This window comes from Bombus vosnesenskii, unplaced genomic scaffold (assembly GCF_011952255.1).
Source record: "Bombus vosnesenskii isolate JDL3184/JDL3185 unplaced genomic scaffold, Bvos_JDL3184-5_v1.1 scf7180000013272, whole genome shotgun sequence".
NCBI classification, from domain to species: Eukaryota; Metazoa; Arthropoda; class Insecta; order Hymenoptera; family Apidae; genus Bombus; species Bombus vosnesenskii.
Genome location: NW_022882930.1, coordinates 2497212 through 2506831, shown reverse-complemented (window position 1 = coordinate 2506831; position 9620 = coordinate 2497212).

Sequence of the window (9620 nt, the reverse complement as noted above, 5' to 3'; positions counted from 1 at the left end):
TCGTAATCGTCGCTTGCTCCTTGCTACTATTCAACTCTACGCTTGCTATTCGACTCTATGACTCCGTATAATGATTCGCTATAATGATTGTCCTAGAGAGCACGTTCGTCTATTTGTATGAACCGGTGGTATCGTAAAAAGTTCAAACTCCGGTTGACGATTACAAATACAACGGAGTTCGTTTACCTTTGAACCTAGCAAACCAAAACAACGTTGTCACTTCAAGGCGTAACAATACGAGTCTCTCCCGATTCGAATCTTCCGTTGACTCATTTGCCGCTACTGGAGCGAGGATAAGAATTTGTCAGATTATGGCGGCTAACGTATGACACCGAAATATTAACAACTTTGTTACTTTTCAACGATTCATACAAATCGTTAATCTATATCCTGGATCATCACGCGAATAACCGCTTTCCTAATAACCCGTGTCGATTACCAATTTTAAACCCGATGGTGATACAACCAATCGTTAAACCTACCGAAAATGCGGCACAAGCGCAACGGTCGACGGGTTCAAAGCGACAGAAACGATATTACAAATCTACCAACGGTGGATCGTATCTCCACCGATACCGCTTACATTCATCGATTCGCGAACACGGCGGAGCAAAGCGTCCCAGAGAAAACCGCTCCCTCTCACCGGGGTCGATTTCACGTGAAACAAAAGTGCCTGGAGCGGTGGCCGGTGGTGGCGGTACTCAATCAATAGATACATAAATATCATCCTTCTGCGGGGCCTCTGCCCGACAAACCCCTGCGTGCACCCAGTACACGCGTGCGTCGCCTATTCTTCTGTTACGTCTTCAAACTTTTCTTTTCCCTTCCACGATTTCAGCCGAATGGCGATGCGGGTGAAAGAGGTTTTCGGTGGTAGTGGCACCATGGCACATCGATTCCGTGGATTCACCGGCGTCGTTTTTGTCTCGCGCGACGACACATTCAAATAAGTAAGGGCATCCCCTCGCCCCTTGGAGAGGTTCACCCTGTGGCACCCATCCCTGGGACCTTGCGTTGCCACCCCTTGGCCGTAAGGTCCTTCTTCTTTCGTTTCCTTCGCCTTCTCTCTCCTCCTCTTGCCGGCTTCGCTAGCGTCACCACCCCAATCTCCACCTCCTCCCTTTCCCCCACAGCTCAGGTCGACTCGAGGGATGGGTCGCGACGAGATTAAAAGAAGAATCAATAGCGCCTCTCACCCCACACCATCGTTGCGCTCCTCACTTCCACCGTGAAGGTGGGTGCCTCCTCTTGCCCTCGAACACCCTAACCCCCGCAACCTCAAAGGCCCTTGCCATATATTGAAATGCTCTAAGAGAGGACTACCTCGGAACCAACATCTTCCCTCTCTTTCTCCCTCTCTCTTTCTCTCTCTCTCACCTCTGCCTGAGTTCTTCCGCAACAGCCACCACCCACACGTGGGTGGCCAAGGATGGGAGGGGTGACCACCCTCTCTCTATGTGCCGACCTCCACGAACACATTCGCTATACTTCTTCGAATCCTCTTGGACAAACACTGCGAGCATCGTTTCTTTTCTTCGCTGTCTGTCCTTTCTCCGCTCCCCTTCTCTTACCTTGCCGCGCGTTTTCTCCTAACCGTAGCTTTTGCAAGTAGGTACCCTCTCCCTTTCTCGTCTGTCTTTGGCTATTCTCCGCGTAGGAAAAGAGATTTGTCGTCAACCACCCCCTTCCTCCTGCTCTTTCTCTCTTCGTTTCTCACGCTGTTCGGCCTTTCACTAAAGTCACCGAAAGAACCGGAGAAAGGGATTAGAGAAAGGGTTGGCGAGGGTAAGATGGAGAACCATCGAGGAATTGTCAATTTCTGTCTGCGCCTTACCTTTCTTTTGCATAGCGAGATAAGGAGCATCTTGGTGAATGATTTTAGCGGGAAATAGCGGGGGTCTTTGAATCCCCTTCCTTTGGATCTCCGGTCGGTAACGAAAGGCCAGAGGCAACAACATCACGTGAAATCGCCTCGAAGATAGGCTTTGGCCGCAGCCGCTGGACGTCGGAAATGCCATCTTCGAAATTGCTCTTGCAGCTCAGCCACCCTAGCCACCGTTTTTAATCGCTGCGAACGATGGACGGCGATCTTGAATTTATAATGGCCGATCCAGTTGCTCCTTTTATCGTGTTTATCCGATAATCGGCCGGATAGTCCCTTTACAACGGCTGGATAGATTATTATCTTATTAAAAGATGCTTGGAATGTTTCAGCGTTAACCAGAACGCGTAAAGCATCATGTTAATTTACCGTGGACCTTTCGCGATCAAAAGAGGAGACGCTTCAGGCTGAAACAGTAGATTTATTATAATAAATCTACCTTGATCCGATATTATTCGTCTTACCAGCGGAATTATGTTATTAAGATGGATTTTTAGGATCGCTGGAATGCGATAGCTTACGTTGTAATCGACTCATGCGCTTTGAAGGAACGAAAATTGTTTATTACAGCTTCGTACATACGTGTAGATAACTGGTTGATAGCGATGAACATGTTGAAACAGGGATTTTTACTGTAACAGGAAGCGTACAACGCTATCTTCGTTTGGAATCGATGTTTCGGAATCTGATAAAAGAAGCGTAACAGAAGGAAATCGTTGTAGGTAATTTTATTAGTTTTCTAGTCGAGTATTTAACGATATCGTTGTTGGTAGATCGTTACGATTAATATACCTGTATTCACTGACGTAACGATTAATACGTCTTCTTCAAATCCATAACTGATCGACGTCGATACTTTTTCGATCGACTTGTACTTTTTTATACGGTTGTTACATTTGTACAGTTTTTATATTTTCGTAGTCTATAATTTAATAAGAATACGATTGAAATTTATAGCCGAGTATTATATTTAATCAATTTTAATCAACGCGTTAAACGGAAGTTTTAATCTATGGCACGTACGAATATTTAAGACAAAAATTTTTATCGCTACGATATGACGCAACTGTTGTATTATCTTCCATAGAATTAAATAATTATACTCTGGCCGAAGAACAATGGGCAATATGCGATTATCTAATTCGAATAAGCGTGGCTAAACGTCAACCATGATAATACGCACATGTCACACGGTCTGTTAATAACATGAGACGCGATAAAATCGGTTACAGAGGAGGCGAAGCCTACGGTAATTTCACGTGAAATCTGTTCGAGGCTGGCTGGCTGTTGTCCAGCAGCTAAACACACATGGAAGAAGCTATTTCGGAAATTGCTATCGCTGTTTGCATACTATGATTATGTTAATGCAGTTTGTCTTAATGATTCGATAAAACGCGTGTATCTTGCTTGCCTGTGTGTGTGTGTGTGTGTTATGCGATCGTAGAAGGAAGAAAAAGAAAACACATTTTTGTACACCGATCTAGATTATTAGTATATCGATAACCGTGATCGATGTGCCATCAGTTATATCAGGAAAATGTATTGTGGACAGTATAATTTAGAATAGATTGCGCGTTATACGAATCAAGCTGTTCTTTCGAGAACTTCCAGGATGTTTGACGGTAGCTACAATTTTTTCGTTAAAATTGAATGCCATTGTTCCCGAATTATGTCTATTTACATTAACAAACTTGGGAAATTTTATTTGGAATAAGAATGAAAAATTGGTATTCGCAATAACGGATCATTTTAACTACTTTATTACTTTTATCTTAAAGCGATATTATTTCGCGTTAACATGAAACAAATCATTTCCTCGGGTAATTTTCTACCTCAATTAATTGTTTCGTATAGAATAACGAATACTTTGGATTTTAATGTTAATTTCATTTTAAATATTGCATACATTTTGCATACGTTTGAGCGATGAACGCGAAACGTAGTCAGATTATTCTACGAGATAACAGCGTTTGCTCCTAAACTCTAATCTCAATTTTATTCTAATCTCAACTACCCTTCGGTAACAAGCCTGAGCTTAGTATCTAAAACCCTGTGAATTGTGCGAAACTCGTAGCGCGAAAAAGAACAAACTTCCAGAGTTTACGTTACAACGCAGGCTTCAGCTATTAAAGCTCGAACAATTTTAGCTCGATTTACAAAAAGATAACGTCGTTCGACCTTTCGTCGTCGAAGGAATGCGATTATTATTTGAAAACAAATTCGTAGCTAGCCAACGCCTGGTACACGAAGGTCGGAGATAAAGCGCACTTTTCTAGGAGGATCGTTTTTCTTTCTTAGTCTCTGCGTCGCTTTGAATTCGGTAGCCACGGAAATTGCCGTCCACATTTTGCGGCTCGGCTCTGACAAGGTGAATATTTTAGCGGCACCCCGTAGCTTGTTGGTTCCCACATACATATGCGTGCACACGTGCACAGGTTGAAGATACGCCTCGGTCAACATCGTCGAAAAATGTATTAAAGGCAAACACATGCATTCTAAGGAGGTTCGCCCTACGTCTCACCCTCTCCTACCTCCGTCGTGCGCTTTTTCGTCCCCGCGACATACATCCACGTATTCATACGAGCACAGAAGATACTTTTGCCAATCCCCCTGCTGTCCAAGTCTTTTATTTTACACATATACGCTGTTCCACACTATCTAACGCGTACTACTGTACGCATGCCTCTGATCGATAATTTCTTGCTGGACCTTTCCGAGGATTCAGGAGCTTCCGATAGTGCTTGTTGGTATTTTCAGAGAAAAGTGGTCTTACCGTGTTTTCGCTTGAAATTTCTGAGTAAAATTGAATTTTCATATAGTCTTTCGCTTCGTTTTCCTCCTTCTGCTAGCGTAATCGTGTTCTTTTACAGTGAAATTTGAATTAACGCCTAAACGGTAAGGCGAGATCCTACGGCTAAGGTTGTCTCTGGAACGAGACATTTGCAAATTAAGAGAATCGATAAGCTTTTCACGTTCCTTGTTGCTATCTTGCGAAGAAGACGATTTTAACTCTGTTTTCACTTTGAGATTCTCGATAGAATCGAATCGCGTGCATCGTTTCCTTTCATTTTTTTCTGCGTATCGAGCGTTTAATTGTAGCGGCAGATACGTCGTTCGGTGCAACGTATTTCGCGATGGTGCGTCGTGATTACCATGGACCTAAGGTGTTTGCGTTTAATGAACACCATATACACTCGAATAAAGTTGCGGGGATATCGTGAAACGATGGTCGTGCCAAGGGGAAGAAAAGAGAAGAAACACCGGCTGGTTTTCTGTTCGAATGCGATTTGCTCTCTTTCAGCTGGCCGCGTATTAAATGCTGTTAAACGAGCCGCCAATCAGCACCTGTCAAATTGTAATCAGCGAAACTGTGTACTTACATATACGTGGTTCCTCGTAGCTTTTCCGAATCTTCGTATCCTTCTGTACGATACGATACGTAGCAAGAAAGTGGGAACACGACCGCGAAGAGGGGAACGTGTTTGTCATTATTTGGCCATTAATAACGATGAGAATCGTCGATTGATTGACTACATAGATTATTTATTCCATGATTGGCGTACTTATACGAAAATAAAAGAGAAGAAGAAACGATCGGTGGCGCGATGCAGGAATTATCGATCTTTCGTTAATTTTCCATTGAACTTCCTTTGTTTAATGCGAAGAAGCAGAGGCCGATCGATGGGAAAAGGTTCGCTTTATTTTCCCATAAACATTTGTTACATGTTAACGAGTAGAGGTGTTTTCTATGTTAGCTGAACGCGTTGATACGGTTCACAGATCATGACTTTGTATTCGTGTATTATTACAGCCACTCTAATGCTAGAGCAACTCTCATTACCATTGGAATACAACGTGTATAAAAGGGCAGAAAAAAATAATTTACATTAAGTTGTCAAGCACTTGTGAAGACATGATTAAATTTCATAGTTTAGTGGCTTGTTTTTCGTGCGCTACATGCTGCAAGCTTCTTGCTATCTCGAACCCAACGGCTTTTACCGTGGCTCGCAATCGAATTAATTAGTTAGTCGAGTTAGTAGAAGCGAACGGAATACGCTGAATTCTGCTAGTTCTTGTTTACTTAAAAGGGAAATCTTCTGTAATTTAAGATGTGAGATTCTCTGATCCTGAGAAAGTCGAATGTCGTTTTTATTAAATTTCAATAAATTTTTCATCCACCTCGGTCATTATTACAAAATGTCAGGCCAATAGCCGATAACTACGTAGTATGCCCCGTGTAATTAAATTTATCCAACTAACTGTATGCTTTCTAATTTTTATTCCGCGAACGTTACAATTATAAAATTAGAAAGAAACATTAGCATTTCCGTGTATACCAGTTACATATAGATACTTTGTACATATTGCATATACGTGCTATACACATTACGATAGCGACGCGCGTTCACTTCGATACACGTCTAATGGAAATTCCAGACTTACACAACTCTTCTCCAAAATTCTCAGATATTCTTACCAACGTCCCTTCTATAATTCAAAATTCTCAACGATATTGTCCGATACTCTAAACGATAAGACTCTCGATAATCGATCAATTCGATTACAACGCGGCCGAAACCAAAATACACGCACGCACGCACGCTTGGTCGTGCAACAGCACACGTAATCCAAACTCAGTTCGTTTCAATAGCGCCACGTACACGTACCATAAACATGTCCGTAGGTTCGCGAGTTTTCAGATTTCCAGGACTCGCGCGTGCACAGCTCGGCCGCGAAATAAACATCGCCTCGTCGCGACGTGTCACCGTGGAATTCGTATTAATTGCAAGTGGACAAGCGGTCCAGCTCGGCTTGCCTCCGAACAGGGCTGGCCAAGCGGGACGAGTTATGTGGCGGAACGAGTTATTATTTACTTATTAGACGGCTGGCGAGCGCGGCGCCCAGCGAGGGGGTGTGAAAATGAACTAAGGCCAGCCCGGTAGAAATTAAAAACGTGACTCCACGGCGCGGGTAGCTTCATCGCGCGGCTAACGAGAAGATACGACCTCCTGGTAAACGTGTAACTATATACGCGTCTGTCTGTGTGCGCGTATAGGTATAGCAGTCTTATATGCTGCAACGTCCGAAGACGTACGTTCTTTATATACCGGGTGCTCGTTCCGAGAACGATGTTAACACCGGGGAATCGGTTGTGCTTGCATTCTTTTTCTCTCTCCCGCCGTATAATAATCTTCTCTTTTTTTCTTTCGAGTTATTAAAGCGAGCCGGAGTTCGCTGGTCTTTTCGATTCATTTTGTGGTTTCGTTTCTTTGGTTCTTTCGATTCCGCGGATACTCGGTTGATTGTGTTAACGTTCCGATAACATGGTACGTATACTTCTGCTCGTAAGTGTTTGAACGCAGTTGATTTGTAGCAACAGTACGCGAATGTAGCGAAACGTATAGATTGATGAGAAACTAATTGCTAAAAACAACATCTCGTCGTCTTACGGAATCGATAAATACGATACATCTTAGTTATTCGTTTGAAAACTGACCGGCGGTGTATCGAAACTCGAAACGCGTCTCGTTACGCGTTATATTCGATGATTTCAAATATCATTGCTCGAATTAATCGCGATAGCCTCTCTATAGGTCTAGAAAAATCGTCTTAGGACGGAGAATTTGTTTAGAATGCTTTGCTGTAAATTTGCTTGGAAAATTATTTTCTCCGCTCTTGTCGGATGCCAATATTTCATTGCATACCTATTAGCTTCTTTTAAATTACTTCCTTATAAGAGACAGAAGATGATTTATCGTATTTCTTTCCTGTAGTCTTCGATCATTACGAACGTACTTTTCCTATATATTTTACATCATCGTAAAGGAATGTCTCTTTAATTTTAACGTTGCACGAACGCGAAAGGAAAAAGAGGAGGAGGAGAAGGAGGAGGAGGACACAGAAGAAAAAGCGATAGCTTCGATAGAAATTGTCTCAAACGTACAGCGTGCTGTGTTGGTGACTAGATACCGAGATGTACGTAATGGTAAAGATGTACTAGATGCGATTGAGTGGAAATAGGGAGGATAAGAGGAAAACTATGTAGGTGGATGCATCTCTGCCTTCTTTCTGTCCAAAGGAATCTTCAACGGAGCTTCTCGCCATTTCCTTCAGATCCGCGTGCTGTCTTACGCCGTACCCATTCACTATTTCGCGTTGAATGCATTTCAGATGTATTTGCAATATGCAATTTTAGATTGCCACGTAATTCGAAATAGTAACAGTATACCGTGTTACGCGTTATATATTCTTCTTCTTCTTCTTTTTCTTCTTTAAATGTAGTTATGTACATTGTACGTTTCGAGTACTCTTTGTTACAAAGAATCTTCAAACAGATATATATCTATATATATTAAAATCGAAGAAAATAGTCATGGTAGATTAATTTACATTACGAAGTGATTTAACAAACGACGTTACTAGGTAATCTAACAAATAAACTCCTGTTCGTGAGAAGGGAAAAAGTACGTAGCTAAGGGTTACTTATCGTTTATGGATCTATCGTGACCGTGAAAAGTTTAGAGTAATTCTTTATTAGCTACAGGTTTTATAATTTTTCGATATTTCATTTTTATCTCAACTTCCATATATCACGGTTCAAAAGTATTTAGATTTTTCAAAATTACAAAAAGATCCACTCCATGTAGATTTTCGTTCTTCGTTGACAATTTCAGCTCAAATGTGATTATCAACTTTTCAAAAGAATAATCGGAGAGTTATTTCGTTATAACCTCCGATCTTTGGCATCGATGGTAATTTCTTCTTCTGATGGTTTCTTTTTTAGAAACTAAGCCGAGAACGATAGAAAAATCTAATTAATATCTTCACTCTGGATCCTAGCATAGCGCTCGCCGCATTTACGTCTAACCGCTATAGATCCGTTTCAATAATGTTGGGATATAAACAATTTTATCGTAGCTCCGATAATTTATAGAAAATCCTATTCCATAGCGAGATTATTACCTTCAACCCTTCCATTTCTACTCTACGTATTCCCATTTGGCAGGCAAAGATACGATATTTAAATTTTCAAGTCAGTCGCCTATGGCAATTTCGCAAAAGACCAGACGCGGTACGAACTTAGCATTCGAGACGAAATCGCGTCGTGAAGACGCTTTGGGGGTTTCTCAGAGACGGGGGTTGAATCGGGGTTGGCTGAGACGTAGATAGAGCTGAACGATGCTCTCGCGTCCCAGCCAGCTTCCCAAAGGTTACGGATGGCGAGGGTGGGTCGCATATATTTTACGTGTCGCCTTTATTTCGATACGACGGAGCTTCGATCCCGTCTAAACCTAATTTGCGTTCCATTTCGCGAGCAAACACTCTTTCCAAGACCTTTCGAGATCCTCCTTCTCTCATCCTCTTCCGGACGAGTTGCTTCGTTCTCTCGAAACGCTCTTGATTCGTCGCGAATGCCACGTGAGTTTCCTCGTTTGCCTCGCGTATAGGGCTGTATCGAGCTCATTTTTCTTCGAATTCATGCGAATTTTTTCTTAATAGAATGAAAAAAAGATGGCTTTCTATTTGGAAACTTGTATCTTTTTGGAAGAATTGTTTTGACAAATATCTACGACGGAGGTGGTTTTACGACGGTGGAAAGTTTGATCGTAGTAATTGTTTTATTAGATGCGAATGTTTTATGTTTCAGAATTTCTTAAAATAATTTCTCAGTATTTACTGATGTGTCGTGACAATAATATAGTCGAAAAAAACGTCTGGTATTAAATGGTATAAAATT